Source organism: Branchiostoma lanceolatum, chromosome 6 (genome assembly GCF_035083965.1).
Source record: "Branchiostoma lanceolatum isolate klBraLanc5 chromosome 6, klBraLanc5.hap2, whole genome shotgun sequence".
NCBI lineage: Eukaryota > Metazoa > Chordata > Leptocardii > Amphioxiformes > Branchiostomatidae > Branchiostoma > Branchiostoma lanceolatum.
Genome location: NC_089727.1, coordinates 23,506,158 through 23,531,106, shown reverse-complemented (window position 1 = coordinate 23,531,106; position 24,949 = coordinate 23,506,158). Strand labels below are relative to the sequence as shown.

At 40.9% G+C, this 24,949-nt stretch overlaps 5 long non-coding RNA genes, 27 other non-coding genes and 5 pseudogenes across 32 annotated transcripts; 32 read left to right on the top strand and 5 right to left on the bottom strand.

Moving 5' to 3' along the window:
- Nucleotides 1–2,515: 2,515 nt before the first annotated feature.
- LOC136437731 (5S ribosomal RNA) lies at nucleotides 2,516–2,634 on the top strand. The gene has a single exon (XR_010756294.1). It is a non-coding gene; the product is annotated as a 5S ribosomal RNA (ribosomal RNA).
- A 77-nt stretch (nucleotides 2,635–2,711) lies between these two features.
- LOC136437730 (5S ribosomal RNA) lies at nucleotides 2,712–2,830 on the top strand. The gene has a single exon (XR_010756293.1). It is a non-coding gene; the product is annotated as a 5S ribosomal RNA (ribosomal RNA).
- Nucleotides 2,831–2,907: 77 nt separating this feature from the next.
- Nucleotides 2,908–3,026, top strand: LOC136437728 (5S ribosomal RNA). The gene has a single exon (XR_010756291.1). It is a non-coding gene; the product is annotated as a 5S ribosomal RNA (ribosomal RNA).
- Nucleotides 3,027–3,103: 77 nt separating this feature from the next.
- Nucleotides 3,104–3,222, top strand: LOC136437727 (5S ribosomal RNA). Its single transcript, XR_010756290.1, has one exon. It is a non-coding gene; the product is annotated as a 5S ribosomal RNA (ribosomal RNA).
- Nucleotides 3,223–3,299: 77 nt separating this feature from the next.
- LOC136437726 (5S ribosomal RNA) lies at nucleotides 3,300–3,418 on the top strand. Its single transcript, XR_010756289.1, has one exon. It is a non-coding gene; the product is annotated as a 5S ribosomal RNA (ribosomal RNA).
- A 77-nt stretch (nucleotides 3,419–3,495) lies between these two features.
- LOC136437725 (5S ribosomal RNA) lies at nucleotides 3,496–3,614 on the top strand. The gene has a single exon (XR_010756288.1). It is a non-coding gene; the product is annotated as a 5S ribosomal RNA (ribosomal RNA).
- Nucleotides 3,615–3,691: 77 nt separating this feature from the next.
- LOC136437724 (5S ribosomal RNA) lies at nucleotides 3,692–3,810 on the top strand. Its single transcript, XR_010756287.1, has one exon. It is a non-coding gene; the product is annotated as a 5S ribosomal RNA (ribosomal RNA).
- An 83-nt stretch (nucleotides 3,811–3,893) lies between these two features.
- LOC136437704 (5S ribosomal RNA) lies at nucleotides 3,894–4,000 on the top strand (annotated as a pseudogene).
- A 398-nt stretch (nucleotides 4,001–4,398) lies between these two features.
- LOC136437635 (uncharacterized) lies at nucleotides 4,399–6,908 on the bottom strand. Its single transcript, XR_010756210.1, has 3 exons — nucleotides 6,832–6,908; nucleotides 5,608–5,686; nucleotides 4,399–5,334 (listed from the first exon to the last, which is right to left on the bottom strand). It is a non-coding gene; the product is annotated as an uncharacterized lncRNA (long non-coding RNA).
- A 258-nt stretch (nucleotides 6,909–7,166) lies between these two features.
- On the top strand, nucleotides 7,167–7,285 carry LOC136437722 (5S ribosomal RNA). The gene has a single exon (XR_010756286.1). It is a non-coding gene; the product is annotated as a 5S ribosomal RNA (ribosomal RNA).
- A 77-nt stretch (nucleotides 7,286–7,362) lies between these two features.
- On the top strand, nucleotides 7,363–7,481 carry LOC136437721 (5S ribosomal RNA). The gene has a single exon (XR_010756285.1). It is a non-coding gene; the product is annotated as a 5S ribosomal RNA (ribosomal RNA).
- A 77-nt stretch (nucleotides 7,482–7,558) lies between these two features.
- On the top strand, nucleotides 7,559–7,677 carry LOC136437720 (5S ribosomal RNA). The gene has a single exon (XR_010756284.1). It is a non-coding gene; the product is annotated as a 5S ribosomal RNA (ribosomal RNA).
- Nucleotides 7,678–7,754: 77 nt separating this feature from the next.
- Nucleotides 7,755–7,873, top strand: LOC136437719 (5S ribosomal RNA). Its single transcript, XR_010756283.1, has one exon. It is a non-coding gene; the product is annotated as a 5S ribosomal RNA (ribosomal RNA).
- Nucleotides 7,874–7,950: 77 nt separating this feature from the next.
- LOC136437718 (5S ribosomal RNA) lies at nucleotides 7,951–8,069 on the top strand. The gene has a single exon (XR_010756282.1). It is a non-coding gene; the product is annotated as a 5S ribosomal RNA (ribosomal RNA).
- A 77-nt stretch (nucleotides 8,070–8,146) lies between these two features.
- LOC136437716 (5S ribosomal RNA) lies at nucleotides 8,147–8,265 on the top strand. The gene has a single exon (XR_010756280.1). It is a non-coding gene; the product is annotated as a 5S ribosomal RNA (ribosomal RNA).
- Nucleotides 8,266–8,342: 77 nt separating this feature from the next.
- LOC136437715 (5S ribosomal RNA) lies at nucleotides 8,343–8,461 on the top strand. The gene has a single exon (XR_010756279.1). It is a non-coding gene; the product is annotated as a 5S ribosomal RNA (ribosomal RNA).
- Nucleotides 8,462–8,538: 77 nt separating this feature from the next.
- Nucleotides 8,539–8,657, top strand: LOC136437711 (5S ribosomal RNA). Its single transcript, XR_010756276.1, has one exon. It is a non-coding gene; the product is annotated as a 5S ribosomal RNA (ribosomal RNA).
- Nucleotides 8,658–8,760: 103 nt separating this feature from the next.
- LOC136437707 (5S ribosomal RNA) lies at nucleotides 8,761–8,879 on the top strand. The gene has a single exon (XR_010756274.1). It is a non-coding gene; the product is annotated as a 5S ribosomal RNA (ribosomal RNA).
- Nucleotides 8,880–8,962: 83 nt separating this feature from the next.
- On the top strand, nucleotides 8,963–9,069 carry LOC136437703 (5S ribosomal RNA; annotated as a pseudogene).
- Nucleotides 9,070–9,467: 398 nt separating this feature from the next.
- Nucleotides 9,468–11,977, bottom strand: LOC136437634 (uncharacterized). The gene is made up of 3 exons (XR_010756209.1): nucleotides 11,901–11,977; nucleotides 10,677–10,755; nucleotides 9,468–10,403 (listed from the first exon to the last, which is right to left on the bottom strand). It is a non-coding gene; the product is annotated as an uncharacterized lncRNA (long non-coding RNA).
- Nucleotides 11,978–12,235: 258 nt separating this feature from the next.
- On the top strand, nucleotides 12,236–12,354 carry LOC136437702 (5S ribosomal RNA). Its single transcript, XR_010756273.1, has one exon. It is a non-coding gene; the product is annotated as a 5S ribosomal RNA (ribosomal RNA).
- A 77-nt stretch (nucleotides 12,355–12,431) lies between these two features.
- LOC136437691 (5S ribosomal RNA) lies at nucleotides 12,432–12,550 on the top strand. Its single transcript, XR_010756263.1, has one exon. It is a non-coding gene; the product is annotated as a 5S ribosomal RNA (ribosomal RNA).
- A 77-nt stretch (nucleotides 12,551–12,627) lies between these two features.
- Nucleotides 12,628–12,746, top strand: LOC136437680 (5S ribosomal RNA). The gene has a single exon (XR_010756252.1). It is a non-coding gene; the product is annotated as a 5S ribosomal RNA (ribosomal RNA).
- A 77-nt stretch (nucleotides 12,747–12,823) lies between these two features.
- Nucleotides 12,824–12,942, top strand: LOC136437668 (5S ribosomal RNA). The gene has a single exon (XR_010756241.1). It is a non-coding gene; the product is annotated as a 5S ribosomal RNA (ribosomal RNA).
- Nucleotides 12,943–13,019: 77 nt separating this feature from the next.
- On the top strand, nucleotides 13,020–13,138 carry LOC136437656 (5S ribosomal RNA). Its single transcript, XR_010756230.1, has one exon. It is a non-coding gene; the product is annotated as a 5S ribosomal RNA (ribosomal RNA).
- Nucleotides 13,139–13,215: 77 nt separating this feature from the next.
- LOC136437644 (5S ribosomal RNA) lies at nucleotides 13,216–13,334 on the top strand. The gene has a single exon (XR_010756219.1). It is a non-coding gene; the product is annotated as a 5S ribosomal RNA (ribosomal RNA).
- Nucleotides 13,335–13,411: 77 nt separating this feature from the next.
- LOC136437752 (5S ribosomal RNA) lies at nucleotides 13,412–13,530 on the top strand. Its single transcript, XR_010756316.1, has one exon. It is a non-coding gene; the product is annotated as a 5S ribosomal RNA (ribosomal RNA).
- Nucleotides 13,531–13,607: 77 nt separating this feature from the next.
- On the top strand, nucleotides 13,608–13,726 carry LOC136437741 (5S ribosomal RNA). Its single transcript, XR_010756303.1, has one exon. It is a non-coding gene; the product is annotated as a 5S ribosomal RNA (ribosomal RNA).
- A 103-nt stretch (nucleotides 13,727–13,829) lies between these two features.
- Nucleotides 13,830–13,948, top strand: LOC136437729 (5S ribosomal RNA). Its single transcript, XR_010756292.1, has one exon. It is a non-coding gene; the product is annotated as a 5S ribosomal RNA (ribosomal RNA).
- Nucleotides 13,949–14,031: 83 nt separating this feature from the next.
- Nucleotides 14,032–14,138, top strand: LOC136437701 (5S ribosomal RNA; annotated as a pseudogene).
- Nucleotides 14,139–14,536: 398 nt separating this feature from the next.
- On the bottom strand, nucleotides 14,537–17,046 carry LOC136437633 (uncharacterized). The gene is made up of 3 exons (XR_010756208.1): nucleotides 16,970–17,046; nucleotides 15,746–15,824; nucleotides 14,537–15,472 (listed from the first exon to the last, which is right to left on the bottom strand). It is a non-coding gene; the product is annotated as an uncharacterized lncRNA (long non-coding RNA).
- A 264-nt stretch (nucleotides 17,047–17,310) lies between these two features.
- On the top strand, nucleotides 17,311–17,417 carry LOC136437706 (5S ribosomal RNA; annotated as a pseudogene).
- A 398-nt stretch (nucleotides 17,418–17,815) lies between these two features.
- Nucleotides 17,816–20,007, bottom strand: LOC136437632 (uncharacterized). The gene is made up of 2 exons (XR_010756207.1): nucleotides 19,934–20,007; nucleotides 17,816–18,740 (listed from the first exon to the last, which is right to left on the bottom strand). It is a non-coding gene; the product is annotated as an uncharacterized lncRNA (long non-coding RNA).
- A 261-nt stretch (nucleotides 20,008–20,268) lies between these two features.
- LOC136437717 (5S ribosomal RNA) lies at nucleotides 20,269–20,387 on the top strand. Its single transcript, XR_010756281.1, has one exon. It is a non-coding gene; the product is annotated as a 5S ribosomal RNA (ribosomal RNA).
- A 77-nt stretch (nucleotides 20,388–20,464) lies between these two features.
- Nucleotides 20,465–20,583, top strand: LOC136437638 (5S ribosomal RNA). Its single transcript, XR_010756213.1, has one exon. It is a non-coding gene; the product is annotated as a 5S ribosomal RNA (ribosomal RNA).
- Nucleotides 20,584–20,660: 77 nt separating this feature from the next.
- LOC136437705 (5S ribosomal RNA) lies at nucleotides 20,661–20,775 on the top strand (annotated as a pseudogene).
- Nucleotides 20,776–21,346: 571 nt separating this feature from the next.
- On the bottom strand, nucleotides 21,347–23,197 carry LOC136437631 (uncharacterized). Its single transcript, XR_010756206.1, has 2 exons — nucleotides 22,561–23,197; nucleotides 21,347–22,286 (listed from the first exon to the last, which is right to left on the bottom strand). It is a non-coding gene; the product is annotated as an uncharacterized lncRNA (long non-coding RNA).
- Nucleotides 23,198–24,949: the final 1,752 nt, after the last annotated feature.

The following is a 24,949-nucleotide window of genomic DNA, read 5'->3' as shown; positions in this document are numbered from 1 at the left end:
AGAACCAAGGCAACAAATTAAGAACATACAGAAAATTCAAACGGGCATATGAAAGAGAAAAATATCTTGACATCAAAAACTTTAGCCATCGCCGAGCCATGGCTAAGCTAAGAATTAGCGACCACCCACTGCATATTGAAACTGGTAGATACAGCCGGACTCCTCCCAGCGATAGGCTATGTGCACTCTGTAATAAGAACTCTATAGAAGATGAAGTACATTTTATTCTAGAATGCTCACTGTACAAAGATTTACGCATCTCTTTGGTTAACGCAATACAACTAGACCAGAGATATACAAACTTAACAAATGACAAACTGTTCATATACTTGATGTCATCGAATAATCAATCGGTAATTGAGAAACTCTGTGAATTCGTGTACACATGTCTCAAGAAGAGAGAAGTAGCGTGTAAACTTTAGAGGTAGATAGAACATAGAATAGTTTTCTTCATTTTTTTTTCTGTTATTACAATGCTCAATTGTATTACTTGTAATGCATTTAGCCCGGAAGGGCATGAACATGCAATAAATATGAATTAATGTCGAATTAATGTCATAATGAAAGCAACTTTTTTTTGCCATTTTTTTCAATAGCACGCTCCCATTAGCTGGGTTCCCCAGAGGATGTCATTCATATAATCAAATCAACATAGTCTAACATACAAACAGCAAATCACTTTCGTCAGTAATGAATTGTCATAGTTGGATTTTAAAAAACAAGTGTTAAGATGTTTAAGTTTTTCTAACTGCAAACCAGTGACCAACCAAAGAATATGTAGCTATATTTTGTATGGGTATTCAGGTATCAACTAATGATCTGTATCTACAATATTTCACAGGTATACGTAATGACTTTTGTTGAATTCAAATGGCAGGGAGTCGGGATGAATTATTACCTTTGCCGAGAATGTTATGTTTTTGGTAGCCTTTATGCGTATGTATGTGTGTGTGTATGTGTGTGTGTGTGTGTGTGTGTGTGTGTGCGTGTGTGTGTGTGTGTGTGTGTGTGTGAACAGCATACTAGGGACAAGTTCTGTTATTTGAGTGAACTGGAACATAGGGATTACGGAACATTGGGATTTCGAAACATAGCGATTTCGGAACATAGTCATTTCGGAACATAGGGCGGTCACCGATGGAAACATGCAGGCCTCACTATGCCATCAATTTCCGTATGAGTATATAACGTTACAGCACGATAGATTATGACAAAGTAATGTTACCAACCGATTAAAGTTTGTCACAAACTGATGCCAAAGTTGAGTCTTGTTACCTTTTTCTATTACCTGTTTGGCAAGCGATGCAATTCTGTAAAAGGAAACAGTGATTTTTCAAGGAACTTACCACGAGGGGGCAGATCTATGGGATCGACGCCATCAAGTTGACTGCATCCCGCGGTGGCTGTGTCGCTCTCGGTGGCATCAGGGTGGATACTTCATTTGAGCTTGGAGTATGCTGAAATGTTCTGAGTGGACGTAACTTCAAGACCTGACCTATGTGAAAACAAAAGCGTCTTGAGGCTAAGCGTTTGGGACGCCGTCCCTGCGCGTCCCAAGTCGTTCCAAACGGGCCAGGCGCGTTTTTGGCCGCCTCGTCCTCGACCGGGCCATTTAGACCAAGACCAAGTGTATATGCGTATACATATATATCTCCTTCATCTTTTATCCCTTAGTCTAGATATTTGAACGTTGTGGCACCACACAAGATCTGGCAACTAGTTTTCTTCACCCTTCTCGATTTTCTCCCATCTTTTCCGTTGTCTACTCCCCATTCTTCCTCACTGAACGATTCTTTGCATGATTGCTTCTGGCTACTCCCGATGACTGTGACACGTGACCGTACCACTTCAGTTTCCTTTTCTTTACTGACCTTTACTGTGGTAAGGAGGTTCCGTAGGTTTGCAGTACTAGATGGTTGAGTACGAAGCGGGGACAGTATCAGAAAGATAATATGCATGATTGTCTTGCCTTTGCCAAGAAGATTATGTTTATGACAGCGTTTGTAAGTGTGTTTGTGTCTATGTGTGTGTGTGTTTCCGGACTACTGTAGTGAGCATAACCCAAGAACCCCTTGATGGGTAACAATGATTAAGCTGGACGTGCCATAGTCCTGCTTTTTTTGGTGGCAGATAGCTTGTGATGTAATGTAGAATTGGTGTAGGTGTTGGTCCCCTAACAGCTTGCTCTGAAACTGCAGGGGCGTTATTGTGAAAAAATTTCTAAAGAGAATAAATGGACAAAGGAACAACGGATTTCCATGATATTTAGTATGCATAATTAAGTTGAAAATATTATTGTTCCATATTTCTAATTAACGGAAACTTTATACTTGTGGCCCTTGAAGGTTTCGTGAAGGTTAACATAGTACGATATAAATCATGCAAATGAGGACATATTTTGCATAATCCTCACGTCGCCGGTGTGTTTTTTAAACACCACTCTTGTTATTTTTATTTTTTTCCTGTCAATCATTCATTTTTTTTCTATAAGTAGCCTACCAAAACTGTATCTTTCGCCTACGGCCATATCACGTTGAATACACCCGATCTCGTTCGATCTCGGAAGTTAAGCAACGTCGAGTCCGGTCAGTACTTGGATGGGAGACCGCCTGGGAACACCGGATGCTGTAGGCATCTCTTTTTATTTTTATTTTTTTCCTGTCAATCATTCATTTTTTTTCTATAAGTAGCCTACCAAAACTGTATCTTTCGCCTACGGCCATATCACGTTGAATACACCCGATCTCGTTCGATCTCGGAAGTTAAGCAACGTCGAGTCCGGTCAGTACTTGGATGGGAGACCGCCTGGGAACACCGGATGCTGTAGGCATCTCTTTTTATTTTTATTTTTTTCCTGTCAATCATTCATTTTTTTTCTATAAGTAGCCTACCAAAACTGTATCTTTCGCCTACGGCCATATCACGTTGAATACACCCGATCTCGTTCGATCTCGGAAGTTAAGCAACGTCGAGTCCGGTCAGTACTTGGATGGGAGACCGCCTGGGAACACCGGATGCTGTAGGCATCTCTTTTTATTTTTATTTTTTTCCTGTCAATCATTCATTTTTTTTCTATAAGTAGCCTACCAAAACTGTATCTTTCGCCTACGGCCATATCACGTTGAATACACCCGATCTCGTTCGATCTCGGAAGTTAAGCAACGTCGAGTCCGGTCAGTACTTGGATGGGAGACCGCCTGGGAACACCGGATGCTGTAGGCATCTCTTTTTATTTTTATTTTTTTCCTGTCAATCATTCATTTTTTTTCTATAAGTAGCCTACCAAAACTGTATCTTTCGCCTACGGCCATATCACGTTGAATACACCCGATCTCGTTCGATCTCGGAAGTTAAGCAACGTCGAGTCCGGTCAGTACTTGGATGGGAGACCGCCTGGGAACACCGGATGCTGTAGGCATCTCTTTTTATTTTTATTTTTTTCCTGTCAATCATTCATTTTTTTTCTATAAGTAGCCTACCAAAACTGTATCTTTCGCCTACGGCCATATCACGTTGAATACACCCGATCTCGTTCGATCTCGGAAGTTAAGCAACGTCGAGTCCGGTCAGTACTTGGATGGGAGACCGCCTGGGAACACCGGATGCTGTAGGCATCTCTTTTTATTTTTATTTTTTTCCTGTCAATCATTCATTTTTTTTCTATAAGTAGCCTACCAAAACTGTATCTTTCGCCTACGGCCATATCACGTTGAATACACCCGATCTCGTTCGATCTCGGAAGTTAAGCAACGTCGAGTCCGGTCAGTACTTGGATGGGAGACCGCCTGGGAACACCGGATGCTGTAGGCATCTCTTTTTATTTTTATTTTTTTCCTGTCAATCATTCATTTTTTTTCTATAAGTAGCCTACCAAAACTGTATCTTTCGCCTACGGCCATATCACGTTGAATACACCCGATCTCGTTCGATCTCGGAAGTTAAGCAACGTCGAGTCCGGTCAGTACTTGGATGGGAGACCGCCTGGGAACGGCGGATGGCCCCCCAAAGTCCCTACAGCTCAACCTGGGATCGAGAGTAAAAGAGAGTAAAAAGAGATCGAAGGATCAGGATCGAAGGGATTAATATAATCGTGCATCTCTTGATATTTGAGGCCTGAGATCCTGTATTATCGATTATTCCAGTCCTGAAAATGTGGCCAATGATCCAAGAAGTTGAGGGAGACGCCACATCTGCTTTCAAATCGTCATGGACTAATAAAAACAAGCAATATTTGTCACAATGTGTACAAGCTGACAAATACACTGGGATTTCTATCAATACTTATCAAATTGCTATCAGTATTCATATAGTCAAAAGGAGCTGAACAAGATGAAGAGAATTCAGGTTCTGGGGCACTTGGTATGCCAGCTACTTCAGGTAGCCCCCCTTGGACAGAACTAAGAACCCTTCTTCTCTGTTCAGGTTCCATTTTCTTTGTCATTCATTCAGTGATAGTAAAACACTTTCCGTTACATAAAAACAGCTTCAAAAACACTCAGTTTTTTCAATGTCAATGCAATACAAAAGTGTAGATTAGAAACAGCCAAGCAGAAGTTTGATGGGAAGAGTGTGACCTTATTTTCATCAAGACTTGTGTTGTTTTCTAACAGCCAATCATATTAGTTGGATGGAGAGATTGTGAGCTTCTTCTGATCATGTTTTCTGATAGCCAAGTAGAGGTTGGATGGAATAGAATTGACCAGATTTAAGTAAATGGGGCAAGTAAGAAAAAGATCACAACTTTCTCATCAAACCTCTGCTTGGACAGTACCTGTTAACAGAGTCCTGGCTCCCATCTGGTGTGATGTCTCCTCAGGTAATAAGTTGTATGTATTCTGGCACCTCTGGTTCATCAAGGTCACTTTCTCATTTCTGAAGAAGAAATCAGACCAAGATTAATGATAAAGTACATTTCAAGACAGTGGAAGAATGAATTTCACAAAGCATAGTAGTCATAGAAGAAACAAAAACATTTCCAACTTTAAAATTTCTGTAAAATTCTAAGGAAGCATTCTTCATCTCCAATTAAAATGTCTTCTTATTGTATGAAACTCTGACATCAGGTGTCAGTGTAACACACACATCACAAGACATCATCAAAGGTTATCTAGCCTAAGACAAGAAGGTAAATGCTGTAAGTACAAGCAACACACTATACACACTTGTACAAACATGTACAAATAAAGCATGTACAAATGTCACTTCAATCTCAGCATCATATAATGTAACATGAACTGTAGCTGCCAACAATACAGTATCCCTTGCATAGTCAGGATCCTGCTGCAACTTGTAAACAGTAGAGTCAGCTTTCACTTGTTTCTTTGAGTCCAGTTCCTGCAGAAGATAAAACAGTAGGATGGGACGTCAAGTCAGAGGTTCTATGTTTGAGGAGAGACACACTTCGAGCACGTTAAACTTAAAGAACCGACCAGTCTTATGATAGAAAAGAGAACTAATTGGTGTGAGCGGATTAAACCTATCAGTCTAGTCTCATGCGGCTTGTAGAAAACACTGATGCCTTACTGGTGGAGGTGCTAAGTTTGTCCATACATAAAACAGTACAAACTGTCATCAAAACTGAGTCAAATGATCTAAAAGTTATCTTACCTCCAACCGGGTTCAGCCTTGACAAAATGACAGGTGAGAGAAGGAAACTCTCCATCTCCTATCCATGTTCGACCTTCACCTGGTGTAGTAAAACATAAACACATATCAATTATATGTAAAGTAGTTCAGTTTCTTCATTCTGTTGCTATGCAAAAACCTTGCTTTGTCCTATCCTAGTGGTATGTTATCTAAATTAAGATAGATCATCTAAAGTAAAGCCTAAAACAGAAGCGGATCTACCATTGACTTAAATACGTTTCACATTTGCAACAGAACCGGTTATGGACACAAGCATATGTAGCTACTAGCTAGTAGGGAACTACTAGTAGCTATGCCCCCAAATACACAAGTATTATTACCGCAAAAGGTCAATAACATTGTTCCAAAGCTAAAAAGATGCCCCAGATAGCAAAATGAGTGAAAAATTAGCTCAGATTCAATGGTAAGTGGATCTATGTTGTCTATACACAAGAACATGCAAAATCAGCATCTCTTAACAATGGTATTTTTGACAATAGAAGCTGACATTTTTCAGACAATCTATCAAGACAGGCAATCCCAAAACTAGATAGCTTTGTGCACCACTAAATGACCTTAAAAAAGAGCCAAGAATGGGGGAGATGGGACTTACCTGAGGAAAATGACAGCAGGATGAATTGACAGGAAAATGCCATGAAATCCCCATACTTAAACAATGGCATATTTGACAATAGAAGTTGTCAATTTTCAGAAAATCTATCAACACAGGAAAACCCCAAACTAGATACCTTTGTGCACCACTACATGACCTTAAAAAAGAGCCAAGAATGGGGGAGATGGGACTTACCTGAGGAAAATGACAGCAGGATGAATTGACAGGTCCATGCCAAGATATCCCCATACTTAAACAATGGCAAATTTGACGAACGCAGATGCCGATTTTTATATGATCCCTCGACAGGGAAAAATCAACACCTAGCTAGCTTAATGCACCACCAAATGACCTTCAAAAAGAGTCAAGAACGAAGAAGATAGGACTTACCTGAGCCAAGTGACAGCAGTATGAATTCAGGTGAAATACACGGCACCATACCAAATTTACCATACTTAAACAATGGGGTTTTGACGAAAAACCATGTCGATTTTCGCAAAATATACACACGGCGTAAAAACCAAAACTAGATAGCTTTGTGCGCCAGCAGATTCCCCACAAAATGAGACGAATTCGAAGAGGATTGGCCTCACCTGACGTAAATGACGGCAGAAAAGGTGCCTCGCTTCGACCGCGGAGAGCCGGTGGCCGCCATCTTGGATCTGACCCCGGTTTGAACTCTGACATGCGGGGGTCGCGCGGCCCGATTGGTCTGTTGAGCAAGTGGGGCTACTCAACGTCGCTCAATGATTGGCGGGTTGAGTACTCAACTTGCTCAACGTCGCTCAACCATTGGTTGCTTATAGGGACTTTACTGTTCAACCGCCTGGGAACACCGGATGCTGTAGGCATCTCTTTTTATTTTTATTTTTTTCCTGTCAATCATTCATTTTTTTTCTATAAGTAGCCTACCAAAACTGTATCTTTCGCCTACGGCCATATCACGTTGAATACACCCGATCTCGTTCGATCTCGGAAGTTAAGCAACGTCGAGTCCGGTCAGTACTTGGATGGGAGACCGCCTGGGAACACCGGATGCTGTAGGCATCTCTTTTTATTTTTATTTTTTTCCTGTCAATCATTCATTTTTTTTCTATAAGTAGCCTACCAAAACTGTATCTTTCGCCTACGGCCATATCACGTTGAATACACCCGATCTCGTTCGATCTCGGAAGTTAAGCAACGTCGAGTCCGGTCAGTACTTGGATGGGAGACCGCCTGGGAACACCGGATGCTGTAGGCATCTCTTTTTATTTTTATTTTTTTCCTGTCAATCATTCATTTTTTTTCTATAAGTAGCCTACCAAAACTGTATCTTTCGCCTACGGCCATATCACGTTGAATACACCCGATCTCGTTCGATCTCGGAAGTTAAGCAACGTCGAGTCCGGTCAGTACTTGGATGGGAGACCGCCTGGGAACACCGGATGCTGTAGGCATCTCTTTTTATTTTTATTTTTTTCCTGTCAATCATTCATTTTTTTTCTATAAGTAGCCTACCAAAACTGTATCTTTCGCCTACGGCCATATCACGTTGAATACACCCGATCTCGTTCGATCTCGGAAGTTAAGCAACGTCGAGTCCGGTCAGTACTTGGATGGGAGACCGCCTGGGAACACCGGATGCTGTAGGCATCTCTTTTTATTTTTATTTTTTTCCTGTCAATCATTCATTTTTTTTCTATAAGTAGCCTACCAAAACTGTATCTTTCGCCTACGGCCATATCACGTTGAATACACCCGATCTCGTTCGATCTCGGAAGTTAAGCAACGTCGAGTCCGGTCAGTACTTGGATGGGAGACCGCCTGGGAACACCGGATGCTGTAGGCATCTCTTTTTATTTTTATTTTTTTCCTGTCAATCATTCATTTTTTTTCTATAAGTAGCCTACCAAAACTGTATCTTTCGCCTACGGCCATATCACGTTGAATACACCCGATCTCGTTCGATCTCGGAAGTTAAGCAACGTCGAGTCCGGTCAGTACTTGGATGGGAGACCGCCTGGGAACACCGGATGCTGTAGGCATCTCTTTTTATTTTTATTTTTTTCCTGTCAATCATTCATTTTTTTTCTATAAGTAGCCTACCAAAACTGTATCTTTCGCCTACGGCCATATCACGTTGAATACACCCGATCTCGTTCGATCTCGGAAGTTAAGCAACGTCGAGTCCGGTCAGTACTTGGATGGGAGACCGCCTGGGAACACCGGATGCTGTAGGCATCTCTTTTTATTTTTATTTTTTTCCTGTCAATCATTCATTTTTTTTCTATAAGTAGCCTACCAAAACTGTATCTTTCGCCTACGGCCATATCACGTTGAATACACCCGATCTCGTTCGATCTCGGAAGTTAAGCAACGTCGAGTCCGGTCAGTACTTGGATGGGAGACCGCCTGGGAACACCGGATGCTGTAGGCATCTCTTTTTATTTTTATTTTTTTCCTGTCAATCATTCATTTTTTTTCTATAAGTAGCCTACCAAAACTGTATCTTTCCTAAGCCTACCAAAACTGTATCTTTCGCCTACGGCCATATCACGTTGAATACACCCGATCTCGTTCGATCTCGGAAGTTAAGCAACGTCGAGTCCGGTCAGTACTTGGATGGGAGACCGCCTGGGAACACCGGATGCTGTAGGCATCTCTTTTTATTTTTATTTTTTTCCTGTCAATCATTCATTTTTTTTCTATAAGTAGCCTACCAAAACTGTATCTTTCGCCTACGGCCATATCACGTTGAATACACCCGATCTCGTTCGATCTCGGAAGTTAAGCAACGTCGAGTCCGGTCAGTACTTGGATGGGAGACCGCCTGGGAACGGCGGATGGCCCCCCAAAGTCCCTACAGCTCAACCTGGGATCGAGAGTAAAAGAGAGTAAAAAGAGATCGAAGGATCAGGATCGAAGGGATTAATATAATCGTGCATCTCTTGATATTTGAGGCCTGAGATCCTGTATTATCGATTATTCCAGTCCTGAAAATGTGGCCAATGATCCAAGAAGTTGAGGGAGACGCCACATCTGCTTTCAAATCGTCATGGACTAATAAAAACAAGCAATATTTGTCACAATGTGTACAAGCTGACAAATACACTGGGATTTCTATCAATACTTATCAAATTGCTATCAGTATTCATATAGTCAAAAGGAGCTGAACAAGATGAAGAGAATTCAGGTTCTGGGGCACTTGGTATGCCAGCTACTTCAGGTAGCCCCCCTTGGACAGAACTAAGAACCCTTCTTCTCTGTTCAGGTTCCATTTTCTTTGTCATTCATTCAGTGATAGTAAAACACTTTCCGTTACATAAAAACAGCTTCAAAAACACTCAGTTTTTTCAATGTCAATGCAATACAAAAGTGTAGATTAGAAACAGCCAAGCAGAAGTTTGATGGGAAGAGTGTGACCTTATTTTCATCAAGACTTGTGTTGTTTTCTAACAGCCAATCATATTAGTTGGATGGAGAGATTGTGAGCTTCTTCTGATCATGTTTTCTGATAGCCAAGTAGAGGTTGGATGGAATAGAATTGACCAGATTTAAGTAAATGGGGCAAGTAAGAAAAAGATCACAACTTTCTCATCAAACCTCTGCTTGGACAGTACCTGTTAACAGAGTCCTGGCTCCCATCTGGTGTGATGTCTCCTCAGGTAATAAGTTGTATGTATTCTGGCACCTCTGGTTCATCAAGGTCACTTTCTCATTTCTGAAGAAGAAATCAGACCAAGATTAATGATAAAGTACATTTCAAGACAGTGGAAGAATGAATTTCACAAAGCATAGTAGTCATAGAAGAAACAAAAACATTTCCAACTTTAAAATTTCTGTAAAATTCTAAGGAAGCATTCTTCATCTCCAATTAAAATGTCTTCTTATTGTATGAAACTCTGACATCAGGTGTCAGTGTAACACACACATCACAAGACATCATCAAAGGTTATCTAGCCTAAGACAAGAAGGTAAATGCTGTAAGTACAAGCAACACACTATACACACTTGTACAAACATGTACAAATAAAGCATGTACAAATGTCACTTCAATCTCAGCATCATATAATGTAACATGAACTGTAGCTGCCAACAATACAGTATCCCTTGCATAGTCAGGATCCTGCTGCAACTTGTAAACAGTAGAGTCAGCTTTCACTTGTTTCTTTGAGTCCAGTTCCTGCAGAAGATAAAACAGTAGGATGGGACGTCAAGTCAGAGGTTCTATGTTTGAGGAGAGACACACTTCGAGCACGTTAAACTTAAAGAACCGACCAGTCTTATGATAGAAAAGAGAACTAATTGGTGTGAGCGGATTAAACCTATCAGTCTAGTCTCATGCGGCTTGTAGAAAACACTGATGCCTTACTGGTGGAGGTGCTAAGTTTGTCCATACATAAAACAGTACAAACTGTCATCAAAACTGAGTCAAATGATCTAAAAGTTATCTTACCTCCAACCGGGTTCAGCCTTGACAAAATGACAGGTGAGAGAAGGAAACTCTCCATCTCCTATCCATGTTCGACCTTCACCTGGTGTAGTAAAACATAAACACATATCAATTATATGTAAAGTAGTTCAGTTTCTTCATTCTGTTGCTATGCAAAAACCTTGCTTTGTCCTATCCTAGTGGTATGTTATCTAAATTAAGATAGATCATCTAAAGTAAAGCCTAAAACAGAAGCGGATCTACCATTGACTTAAATACGTTTCACATTTGCAACAGAACCGGTTATGGACACAAGCATATGTAGCTACTAGCTAGTAGGGAACTACTAGTAGCTATGCCCCCAAATACACAAGTATTATTACCGCAAAAGGTCAATAACATTGTTCCAAAGCTAAAAAGATGCCCCAGATAGCAAAATGAGTGAAAAATTAGCTCAGATTCAATGGTAAGTGGATCTATGTTGTCTATACACAAGAACATGCAAAATCAGCATCTCTTAACAATGGTATTTTTGACAATAGAAGCTGACATTTTTCAGACAATCTATCAAGACAGGCAATCCCAAAACTAGATAGCTTTGTGCACCACTAAATGACCTTAAAAAAGAGCCAAGAATGGGGGAGATGGGACTTACCTGAGGAAAATGACAGCAGGATGAATTGACAGGAAAATGCCATGAAATCCCCATACTTAAACAATGGCATATTTGACAATAGAAGTTGTCAATTTTCAGAAAATCTATCAACACAGGAAAACCCCAAACTAGATACCTTTGTGCACCACTACATGACCTTAAAAAAGAGCCAAGAATGGGGGAGATGGGACTTACCTGAGGAAAATGACAGCAGGATGAATTGACAGGTCCATGCCAAGATATCCCCATACTTAAACAATGGCAAATTTGACGAACGCAGATGCCGATTTTTATATGATCCCTCGACAGGGAAAAATCAACACCTAGCTAGCTTAATGCACCACCAAATGACCTTCAAAAAGAGTCAAGAACGAAGAAGATAGGACTTACCTGAGCCAAGTGACAGCAGTATGAATTCAGGTGAAATACACGGCACCATACCAAATTTACCATACTTAAACAATGGGGTTTTGACGAAAAACCATGTCGATTTTCGCAAAATATACACACGGCGTAAAAACCAAAACTAGATAGCTTTGTGCGCCAGCAGATTCCCCACAAAATGAGACGAATTCGAAGAGGATTGGCCTCACCTGACGTAAATGACGGCAGAAAAGGTGCCTCGCTTCGACCGCGGAGAGCCGGTGGCCGCCATCTTGGATCTGACCCCGGTTTGAACTCTGACATGCGGGGGTCGCGCGGCCCGATTGGTCTGTTGAGCAAGTGGGGCTACTCAACGTCGCTCAATGATTGGCGGGTTGAGTACTCAACTTGCTCAACGTCGCTCAACCATTGGTTGCTTATAGGGACTTTACTGTTCAACCGCCTGGGAACACCGGATGCTGTAGGCATCTCTTTTTATTTTTATTTTTTTCCTGTCAATCATTCATTTTTTTTCTATAAGTAGCCTACCAAAACTGTATCTTTCGCCTACGGCCATATCACGTTGAATACACCCGATCTCGTTCGATCTCGGAAGTTAAGCAACGTCGAGTCCGGTCAGTACTTGGATGGGAGACCGCCTGGGAACACCGGATGCTGTAGGCATCTCTTTTTATTTTTATTTTTTTCCTGTCAATCATTCATTTTTTTTCTATAAGTAGCCTACCAAAACTGTATCTTTCGCCTACGGCCATATCACGTTGAATACACCCGATCTCGTTCGATCTCGGAAGTTAAGCAACGTCGAGTCCGGTCAGTACTTGGATGGGAGACCGCCTGGGAACACCGGATGCTGTAGGCATCTCTTTTTATTTTTATTTTTTTCCTGTCAATCATTCATTTTTTTTCTATAAGTAGCCTACCAAAACTGTATCTTTCGCCTACGGCCATATCACGTTGAATACACCCGATCTCGTTCGATCTCGGAAGTTAAGCAACGTCGAGTCCGGTCAGTACTTGGATGGGAGACCGCCTGGGAACACCGGATGCTGTAGGCATCTCTTTTTATTTTTATTTTTTTCCTGTCAATCATTCATTTTTTTTCTATAAGTAGCCTACCAAAACTGTATCTTTCGCCTACGGCCATATCACGTTGAATACACCCGATCTCGTTCGATCTCGGAAGTTAAGCAACGTCGAGTCCGGTCAGTACTTGGATGGGAGACCGCCTGGGAACACCGGATGCTGTAGGCATCTCTTTTTATTTTTATTTTTTTCCTGTCAATCATTCATTTTTTTTCTATAAGTAGCCTACCAAAACTGTATCTTTCGCCTACGGCCATATCACGTTGAATACACCCGATCTCGTTCGATCTCGGAAGTTAAGCAACGTCGAGTCCGGTCAGTACTTGGATGGGAGACCGCCTGGGAACACCGGATGCTGTAGGCATCTCTTTTTATTTTTATTTTTTTCCTGTCAATCATTCATTTTTTTTCTATAAGTAGCCTACCAAAACTGTATCTTTCGCCTACGGCCATATCACGTTGAATACACCCGATCTCGTTCGATCTCGGAAGTTAAGCAACGTCGAGTCCGGTCAGTACTTGGATGGGAGACCGCCTGGGAACACCGGATGCTGTAGGCATCTCTTTTTATTTTTATTTTTTTCCTGTCAATCATTCATTTTTTTTCTATAAGTAGCCTACCAAAACTGTATCTTTCGCCTACGGCCATATCACGTTGAATACACCCGATCTCGTTCGATCTCGGAAGTTAAGCAACGTCGAGTCCGGTCAGTACTTGGATGGGAGACCGCCTGGGAACACCGGATGCTGTAGGCATCTCTTTTTATTTTTATTTTTTTCCTGTCAATCATTCATTTTTTTTCTATAAGTAGCCTACCAAAACTGTATCTTTCGCCTACGGCCATATCACGTTGAATACACCCGATCTCGTTCGATCTCGGAAGTTAAGCAACGTCGAGTCCGGTCAGTACTTGGATGGGAGACCGCCTGGGAACACCGGATGCTGTAGGCATCTCTTTTTATTTTTATTTTTTTCCTGTCAATCATTCATTTTTTTTCTATAAGTAGCCTACCAAAACTGTATCTTTCCTAAGCCTACCAAAACTGTATCTTTCGCCTACGGCCATATCACGTTGAATACACCCGATCTCGTTCGATCTCGGAAGTTAAGCAACGTCGAGTCCGGTCAGTACTTGGATGGGAGACCGCCTGGGAACACCGGATGCTGTAGGCATCTCTTTTTATTTTTATTTTTTTCCTGTCAATCATTCATTTTTTTTCTATAAGTAGCCTACCAAAACTGTATCTTTCGCCTACGGCCATATCACGTTGAATACACCCGATCTCGTTCGATCTCGGAAGTTAAGCAACGTCGAGTCCGGTCAGTACTTGGATGGGAGACCGCCTGGGAACGGCGGATGGCCCCCCAAAGTCCCTACAGCTCAACCTGGGATCGAGAGTAAAAGAGAGTAAAAAGAGATCGAAGGATCAGGATCGAAGGGATTAATATAATCGTGCATCTCTTGATATTTGAGGCCTGAGATCCTGTATTATCGATTATTCCAGTCCTGAAAATGTGGCCAATGATCCAAGAAGTTGAGGGAGACGCCACATCTGCTTTCAAATCGTCATGGACTAATAAAAACAAGCAATATTTGTCACAATGTGTACAAGCTGACAAATACACTGGGATTTCTATCAATACTTATCAAATTGCTATCAGTATTCATATAGTCAAAAGGAGCTGAACAAGATGAAGAGAATTCAGGTTCTGGGGCACTTGGTATGCCAGCTACTTCAGGTAGCCCCCCTTGGACAGAACTAAGAACCCTTCTTCTCTGTTCAGGTTCCATTTTCTTTGTCATTCATTCAGTGATAGTAAAACACTTTCCGTTACATAAAAACAGCTTCAAAAACACTCAGTTTTTTCAATGTCAATGCAATACAAAAGTGTAGATTAGAAACAGCCAAGCAGAAGTTTGATGGGAAGAGTGTGACCTTATTTTCATCAAGACTTGTGTTGTTTTCTAACAGCCAATCATATTAGTTGGATGGAGAGATTGTGAGCTTCTTCTGATCATGTTTTCTGATAGCCAAGTAGAGGTTGGATGGAATAGAATTGACCAGATTTAAGTAAATGGGGCAAGTAAGAAAAAGATCACAACTTTCTCATCAAACCTCTGCTTGGACAGTACCTGTTAACAGAGTCCTGGCTCCCATCTGGTGTGATGTCTCCTCAGGTAATAAGTTGTATGTATTCTGGCACCTCTGGTTCATCAAGGTCACTTTCTCATTTCTGAAGAAGAAATCAGACCAAGATTAATGATAAAGTACATTTCAAGACAGTGGAAGAATGAATTTCACAAAGCATAGTAGTCATAGAAGAAACAAAAACATTTCCAACTTTAAAATTTCTGTAAAATTCTAAGGAAGCATTCTTCATCTCCAATTAAAATGTCTTCTTATTGTATGAAACTCTGACATCAGGTGTCAGTGTAACACACACATCACAAGACATCATCAAAGGTTATCTAGCCTAAGACAAGAAGGTAAATGCTGTAAGTACAAGCAACACACTATACACACTTGTACAAACATGTACAAATAAAGCATGTACAAATGTCACTTCAATCTCAGCATCATATAATGTAACATGAACTGTAGCTGCCAACAATACAGTATCCCTTGCATAGTCAGGATCCTGCTGCAACTTGTAAACAGTAGAGTCAGCTTTCACTTGTTTCTTTGAGTCCAGTTCCTGCAGAAGATAAAACAGTAGGATGGGACGTCAAGTCAGAGGTTCTATGTTTGAGGAGAGACACACTTCGAGCACGTTAAACTTAAAGAACCGACCAGTCTTATGATAGAAAAGAGAACTAATTGGTGTGAGCGGATTAAACCTATCAGTCTAGTCTCATGCGGCTTGTAGAAAACACTGATGCCTTACTGGTGGAGGTGCTAAGTTTGTCCATACATAAAACAGTACAAACTGTCATCAAAACTGAGTCAAATGATCTAAAAGTTATCTTACCTCCAACCGGGTTCAGCCTTGACAAAATGACAGGTGAGAGAAGGAAACTCTCCATCTCCTATCCATGTTCGACCTTCACCTGGTGTAGTAAAACATAAACACATATCAATTATATGTAAAGTAGTTCAGTTTCTTCATTCTGTTGCTATGCAAAAACCTTGCTTTGTCCTATCCTAGTGGTATGTTATCTAAATTAAGATAGATCATCTAAAGTAAAGCCTAAAACAGAAGCGGATCTACCATTGACTTAAATACGTTTCACATTTGCAACAGAACCGGTTATGGACACAAGCATATGTAGCTACTAGCTAGTAGGGAACTACTAGTAGCTATGCCCCCAAATACACAAGTATTATTACCGCAAAAGGTCAATAACATTGTTCCAAAGCTAAAAAGATGCCCCAGATAGCAAAATGAGTGAAAAATTAGCTCAGATTCAATGGTAAGTGGATCTATGTTGTCTATACACAAGAACATGCAAAATCAGCATCTCTTAACAATGGTATTTTTGACAATAGAAGCTGACATTTTTCAGACAATCTATCAAGACAGGCAATCCCAAAACTAGATAGCTTTGTGCACCACTAAATGACCTTAAAAAAGAGCCAAGAATGGGGGAGATGGGACTTACCTGAGGAAAATGACAGCAGGATGAATTGACAGGAAAATGCCATGAAATCCCCATACTTAAACAATGGCATATTTGACAATAGAAGTTGTCAATTTTCAGAAAATCTATCAACACAGGAAAACCCCAAACTAGATACCTTTGTGCACCACTACATGACCTTAAAAAAGAGCCAAGAATGGGGGAGATGGGACTTACCTGAGGAAAATGACAGCAGGATGAATTGACAGGTCCATGCCAAGATATCCCCATACTTAAACAATGGCAAATTTGACGAACGCAGATGCCGATTTTTATATGATCCCTCGACAGGGAAAAATCAACACCTAGCTAGCTTAATGCACCACCAAATGACCTTCAAAAAGAGTCAAGAACGAAGAAGATAGGACTTACCTGAGCCAAGTGACAGCAGTATGAATTCAGGTGAAATACACGGCACCATACCAAATTTACCATACTTAAACAATGGGGTTTTGACGAAAAACCATGTCGATTTTCGCAAAATATACACACGGCGTAAAAACCAAAACTAGATAGCTTTGTGCGCCAGCAGATTCCCCACAAAATGAGACGAATTCGAAGAGGATTGGCCTCACCTGACGTAAATGACGGCAGAAAAGGTGCCTCGCTTCGACCGCGGAGAGCCGGTGGCCGCCATCTTGGATCTGACCCCGGTTTGAACTCTGACATGCGGGGGTCGCGCGGCCCGATTGGTCTGTTGAGCAAGTGGGGCTACTCAACGTCGCTCAATGATTGGCGGGTTGAGTACTCAACTTGCTCAACGTCGCTCAACCATTGGTTGCTTATAGGGACTTTACTGTTCAACCGCCTGGGAACACCGGATGCTGTAGGCATCTCTTTTTATTTTTATTTTTTTCCTGTCAATCATTCATTTTTTTTCTATAAGTAGCCTACCAAAACTGTATCTTTCGCCTACGGCCATATCACGTTGAATACACCCGATCTCGTTCGATCTCGGAAGTTAAGCAACGTCGAGTCCGGTCAGTACTTGGATGGGAGACCGCCTGGGAACGGCTAATGGCCCCCCAAAGTCCCTACAGCTCAACCTGGGATCGAGAGTAAAAGAGAGTAAAAAGAGATCGATGGATCAGGATCGAAGGGATCAATATAATCGTGCATCTCTTGACATTTGAGGCCTGAAATCCTGTATTATTGATTATTCCAGTCCTGAAAATGTGGCGAATGATCCAAGAAGTTGAGGGAGACACCACATCTGCTTTCAAATCGTCATGGACTAATAAAAACAAGCAATATTTGTCACAAAGTGTACAAGCTGACAAATACACTGGGATTTCTATCAATACTTATCAAATTGCTATCAGTATTCATATAATCTAAAGGAGCTGAACAAGATGAAGAGAATTCAGGTTCTGGGGCACTCGGTATGCCAGCTACTTCAGGTAGCCCCCCTTGGACAGAACTAAGAATCCTTCTTCTTTGTTCAGGTTCCATTTTCTTTGTTATTCATTCAGTGATAGTAAAACACTTTCCGTTACATAAAAACAGCTTCAAAAACAGTCAGTTTTTACAATGTCAATGCAATACAAAAGTGTAGATTAGAAACAGCCAAGCAGAAGTTTGATGGGAAGAGTGTGACCTTATCTTCATCAAGACTTGTGTTGTTTTCTAACAGCGAATCATATAGGTTGGATGGGGAGATTGTGAGCTTCTTCTGATCATGTTTTCTGATAGCCAAGTAGAGGTTGGATGGAATAGTATTGACCAGATTCAAGTAAATGGGGCAAGATCACAACTTTCTCATCAAACCTCTGCGTGGACAGTACCTGTTAACAGAGTCCTGGCTCCCATCTGGTGTGATGTCTCCTCAGGTAATAAGTTGTATGTATACTGGCACCTCTGGTTCATCAAGGACACTTTCTCATTTCTGAAGAAGAAATCAGACCAAGATTAATGATAAAGTACATTTCAAGACAGTGGAAGAATGAATTTCACAAAGCATAGTAGTCATAGAAGAAACAAAAACATTTCCAACTTTAAAATCTCTGTAAAATTCTAAGGAAGCATTCTTCATCTCCAATTAAAATGTCTTCTTATTGTATGAAACTCTGACATCAGGTGTCAGTGTAACACACACATCACAAGACATCATCAAAGGTTATCTAGCCTAAGACAAGAAGGTAAATGCTGTAAGTACAAACAACACACTATACACACTTGTACAACATGTACAAATAAAGCATGCACAAATGTCATTTCAATCTCAGCATCATATAACGTAACATGAGCTGTAGCTGCCAACAATACAGTATCACTTGCATAGTCAGGGTCCTGCTGCAACTTATAAACAGTAGAGTCAGCTTTCACTTGTTTCTTTGAGTCCAGTTCCTGCAGAAGATAAAACAGTAGGATGGGACGTCAAGTCAGAGGCTCTATGTTTAAGGAGAGACACACCTCGAGCACGTTAAACTTAAAGAACCGACCAGTCTTATTATAGAAAACAGTACTTATTGGTGTGAGTGGATTAAACCTATCAGTCTGGCCTTATGCGGCTTGTAGAAAACACTGATGCCTTACAAGTAGAGGTGCTAAGTTTGTCAACACATAAAACAGTACAAACTGTCATCAAAACTGAGTCAAATGATCTAAAAGTTATCTTACCTCCAACCAGGTTCAGCCTTGACAAAATGACAGGTAAGAGAAGGAAACTTATTACCGCAAAAGGTCAATAACATTGTTCCAAAGCTAAAAAGATGCCCCAGATAGCAAAATGCGTGAAAAAGTAGCTCAGATTCAATGGCAAGTGGATCTATGTTGTCTATACACAAGAACATGCAAAATCAGCATCTCTTAACAATGGTATTTTTGACAATAGAAGCTGACATTTTTCAGACAATCTATCAAGACAGGAAACCCCAAAACTAGTTACCTTTGTGCACCACTAAATGACCTTAAAAAAGAGCCAAGAATGGGGGAGATGGGACTTACCTGAGGAAAATGACAGCAGGATGAATTGACAGGAAAATGCCATGAAATCCCCATACTTAAACAATGGCATATTTGACAATAGAAGTTGTCAATTTTCAGAAAATCGATCAACACAGGAAAACCCCAAACTAGATACCTTTGTGCACCACTAAATGACCTTAAAAAAGAGCCAAGAATGGGGGAGATGGGACTTACCTGAGGAAAATGACAGCAGGATGAATTGACAGGTACATGCCAAGATATCCCCATACTTAAACAATGGCATATTTGACGAACGCAGATGCCGATTTTCATATGATCCCTCGACAGGGAAAAATCAACACCTAGCTAGCTTAATGCACCACCGAATGACCTTCAAAAAGAGTCAAGAACGAAGAAGATAGGACTTACCTAAGCCAAGTGACAGCAGTATGAATTCAGGTGAAATACACGGCACCATACCAAATTTACCATACTTAAACAATGGCATTTCGACGAAAAACCATGTCGGTTTTCGCAAAATCTACATACGGCGTGCAAACCAAAACTAGATAGCTTTGTGCGCCAGCAGATTCGCCACAAAATGAGACAAATTCGAAGAGGATTGGCCTCACCTGACGTAAATGACGGCAGAAAAGGTGCCTCGCTTCGACCGCGGAGAGCCGGTGGCCGCCATCTTGGATCTGACCCCGGTTTGAACTCTGACATACGGGGGTCGCGCGGCCCGATTGGTCTGTTGAGCAAGTGGGCCTACTCAACGTCGCTCAATGATTGGCGGGTTGAGTACTGGACTTGCTCAACGTCGCTCAACCATTGGTTGCTTATAGGGACTTTACTGTTCAACCGCCTGGGAACACCGGATGCTGTAGGCATCTCTTTTTATTTTTATTTTTTTCCTGTCAATCATTCATTTTTTTTCTATAAGTAGCCTACCAAAACTGTATCTTTCGCCTACGGCCATATCACGTTGAATACACCCGATCTCGTTCGATCTCGGAAGTTAAGCAACGTCGAGTCCGGTCAGTACTTGGATGGGAGACCGCCTGGGAACACCGGATGCTGTAGGCATCTCTTTTTATTTTTATTTTTTTCCTGTCAATCATTCATTTTTTTTCTATAAGTAGCCTACCAAAACTGTATCTTTCGCCTACGGCCATATCACGTTGAATACACCCGATCTCGTTCGATCTCGGAAGTTAAGCAACGTCGAGTCCGGTCAGTACTTGGATGGGAGACCGCCTGGGAACACCGGATGCTGTAGGCATCTCTTTTTATTTTTATTTTTTTCCTGTCAATCATTCATTTTTTTTCTATAAGTAGCCTACCAAAACTGTATCTTTCGCCTACGGCCATATCACGTTGAATACACCCGATCTCGTTCGATCTCGGAAGTTAAGCAACGTCGAGTCCGGTCAGTACTTGGATGGGAGACCGCCTGGGAACGGCGGATGACCCCCCCAAGTCCCTACAGAAACTCCTGGGTTGCGCGACATCTGCTTGGAGATCTCGGGAATCCATGCAGATGTGGGGGAAACTGTGTTAACCTCTTTGGGATGCCGTATCTATGTTGAGATGGCAGGAATCTGTTGGATTAAAGTGAGAAATTGAATTTTACATCTGCTTTAGCAATTAAAACAAGAAAACACCGCCAAATCCCATTTTATTTCTGTAATAAAGAGATCATAAAACACTTAACATCTTTACCTTCCTCTGTCACATAAAAACGGCTCAAAATTTTTATTCCTTTCTGTTTTAAGTATTTAGGAGGTTATGTTGATACAAAGCATAAATAAGAACTATCAGTAGAAAACATTCGATCCATCTCACTGCATTTATAACTTAGTGTTCTTGTCTTCAAGCAGTAACAGGTAGTATAGAGAAGGTTGCTGTTAGAATCGAGGTATAATTGCTATAGGAAATGAGACTTGATGTCTTTGAGGGAATTTAGGAGCTGAACAAGATGAAGAGAATTCAGGTTCTGGGGCACTGGTGATGCCAGCTGTTGGACAGCTCCCCTTGGACAGAACTTAGAACTCTTCTTCCTATCTTTGTTCAGGTGCCATTTTCTTTTCAAACCATTCAATAATCACAATCCTTTCTAACAAAATTCTTCCTTGATCAGAAAACTCTTCCCAAAACTGTTGTGCCTGCAAGTCTTAAGTGTCTGAACACGGTATGGTGATGCAAAATAGCAAAATGTTTCATACACCTTACAGTGCAAGACTTGTGCTGTTTTCTAACAGCCAACCAAATGTTGGATTGAGAGATTGTGAGCTTCTTCTGACAGCCAGGCGAGGTTGGAGGTTGGATTGAAAAAAAATGGATTGGCTTTAGGTAAACGGGGCAAGTCAGAAGAAGGTCAGAACCTTCTCATCAAACCTCTGCTTGGAGAGCACCAGTTGACAGAGTGCTGGCTCCCAGCTGGTGTGATGTCTCCTCAGGTAATAAGTTGTAAGTATACTGGCACCTCTGATTCATCAAGGACATTTTCTCATTTCTGAAGAAGAAATCAGACCAAGATTTATGATAAAGTACAATTCAAGACAGTGTAAGAATTAATTTCACAAAGCATAGTAGTCTTTGAAGAAACGAAATCATTTCTAACTTTAAAATTTCTGTAAAATTCTATGGAAGCAGTCTTCATATGTATTATCTCCAATTAAAATGTCTTCATATGCTATGAAACTCTGACATCAGGTGTCAGTGTAACACACACAGCACAAGACATCATCAAAGGTTATCTAGCCTAAGACAAGAAGGTAAATGCTGAAAGTACAGCAACACACTATACACACTTGTACAAACATGTACAAATAAAGCATGTACAAATGTCATTTCAATCTCAGCATCATATAACGTAACATGTCCTGTAGGTGCCAACAATACAGTATCACTTGCATAGTCAGGATCCTGCTGTAACTTGTAAACAGTAGAGTCAGCTTTCACTTGTTTCTTTGAGTCCGGTTCCTGCAGAAGATAAAACAGTAGGATGGGACGTCAAGTCAGAGGTTCTATGTTTGAGGAGAGACACACCTCGAGCACGTTAAACTTAAAGAACCGACCAGTCTTATTATAGAAAAGATTACTTATTGGTGTGAGTGGATTAAACCTATCAGTCTGGTCTTATGCGGCTTGTAGAAAACACCGATGCCTTACAAGTAGAGGTGCTAAGTTTGTCCATACACTAAACAGTACAATCTGTAATCAAAACTTAGTCAAAATGATCTAAAAGTTATCTTACCTCCGACCAGGTTCAGCCTTGACAAAATGACAGGTGAGAGAAGGAAACTCTCCATCTCCTCTCCATGTTCAACCTTCACCTGGTGTAGTAAACATAAACACATATCAATTATATGTACAGTAGTTCAGTTTCTTCATTCTGTAACGCTATGCAAAAACCTTACTTTGTCCCATCCTAGTAGCCTGTTATCTAGATTAAGATAGATCATCTAAGGTAAAGCCTAAAACAGAAGCAGATCTAAAATTGACTTCATCTGCAACAGAACCAGTTATGGATACAAGAATATGTAGCTACTAGCTAGTAGGGGACTAGCTATGCCCCTGAAAACACAAAGATTATTACCGCAAAAGGTCAATAACATTGTTCCAAAGCTAACAAGATGCACCAGATAGCAAAATGAGTGAAAAGTTAGCTCAGATTCAACGGCAACTGGATCTATGTTGTCTATACACAAGAACATGCAAAATCAGCATCTCTTAACAATGGTATTTTTGACAATAGAAGCTGACATTTTTCAGACAATCTATCAAGACAGGCAGCCCCAAAACTAGATAGCTTTGTGCACCACTAAATGACCTTAAAAAAGAGCCAAGAATGGGGGAGATGGGACTTACCTGAGGAAAATGACAGCAGGATGAATTGACAGGAAAATGCCATGAAATCCCAATGCTTAAACAATGGCATATTTGACAATAGAAGTTGTCAATTTTCAGAAAATCTATCAACACAGGAAAACCCAAAACTAGTTACCTTTGTGTACCACTAAATGGCCTTAAAAAAGAGCCAAGAATGGGGGAGATGGGACTTACCTGAGGAAAATGACAGCAGGATAAAGACCTTGAAGAAAACGAGATATCAAAACCAAATCAAACCGGATTTCGGGAAAACTACAGAACCTCTGATAATATATTCATACTGAAAACCTTAATTTCGAAACACACGCAGTCAAGGAAGCAACTCTTCGCCTGTTTCGTGGACCTATCAAAAGCATTTGATTCTATTTGGCATGAAGGCTAGGTCTACTATTCAAAATGATGTCGAAGGGTATTTCTGGAAGATTCTATGATATAATAAAAAGTTTATATAATCAGTCTGAAGCCAGTGTCAAGACAAACATAGGTTTAAGTGAAAATTTTCCCATCGAGATTGGAGTCAGGCAGGGTTGTGTCTTAAGCCTATCGCTATTCAACCTGTATGTCAGTGACTTAGCAGACGAGCTCAATAAAGGAAACTTCGATGCGCCAATGCTAAATACATGAAACGTAGCCAGTCTATTTTACGCTGATGACCTTGTGATGCTATCAACAAGCAAACATGGTCTACAAAAGGCAATAGATGCTCTAGGCCTTTGCTGTAGCAAATTATCGGTAAATCTTAGCAAAACAAAAATAATTGTATTCAATAGAAAGGGACAAAAATAAAGCACACGATGAACTTGCACATCCCTAGTAAAACAACATCAAGCAGATACAACCTGCCTTGGTTCAACAGAAACCTAAGAAGGCATTGTCGTAAGAAACAACGTCTTTACAACAAAGCTAAGAGAACAGGGCGAGAGGAAGACATGAACAAATACAAGAGAGTTAAGAAGGGCGTACAGAAAAGCATAAGAGCAGCACATTCAAAATATGTGGCAGACATACTGGGGGAAGCCATAATTGACAAACCCAAAACATTCTGGTCATACATAAAAGGCCTAAGAAGAGACCTTGTCGGCGTAGCCCCTCTAAAGATTGGTAATTCCATTGTCAGTGATAGCGAGAAAAAGCAGAGGCACTCATTTCACAGTTTAAAAGTGTGTTCACAGAGGAAGACACAACAAACATGCCAACTCTCGGACAGCCCTGTACCCCTCCCATGGAACACATAGTGATTTCCCCTAATGGTGTCGAAAAAATGCTCCAAGGTCTCAATCCATCTAAAGCATCTGGTCCAGACCAAATACCTCCTTGGTTCCTCAAAATGACAGCCACCGAAATAGCACCTGTGTTAACCAATATTTTCCAACACTCGTTAGACACAGGAGAAATTCCCAAAGACTGGAGGGATGCAAATATATGTGCCATTTTTAAAAAGGGAGATAGAGCTGTCCCCGGCAACTACCGACCTGTATCACTGACCTGTATATCCTGCAAACTACTTGAACACATTATCCATAGTCATGTCATGAAACACTTAGAAAGTTTCAACATATTGACTGACTACCAACATGGATTCAGAGCAAAGCGATCCACAGAAACACAGCTTATATTGACAGCTCATGACATAGCTGGCGCACTGAACAATAAAAAACAGGTAGATCTAGCAATTCTTGATCACTAAACTAAACTAGAGCACTACGGAATTCAAGGCACCACACTAAATTGGTTGAAGGCTTTCTTGACCAATA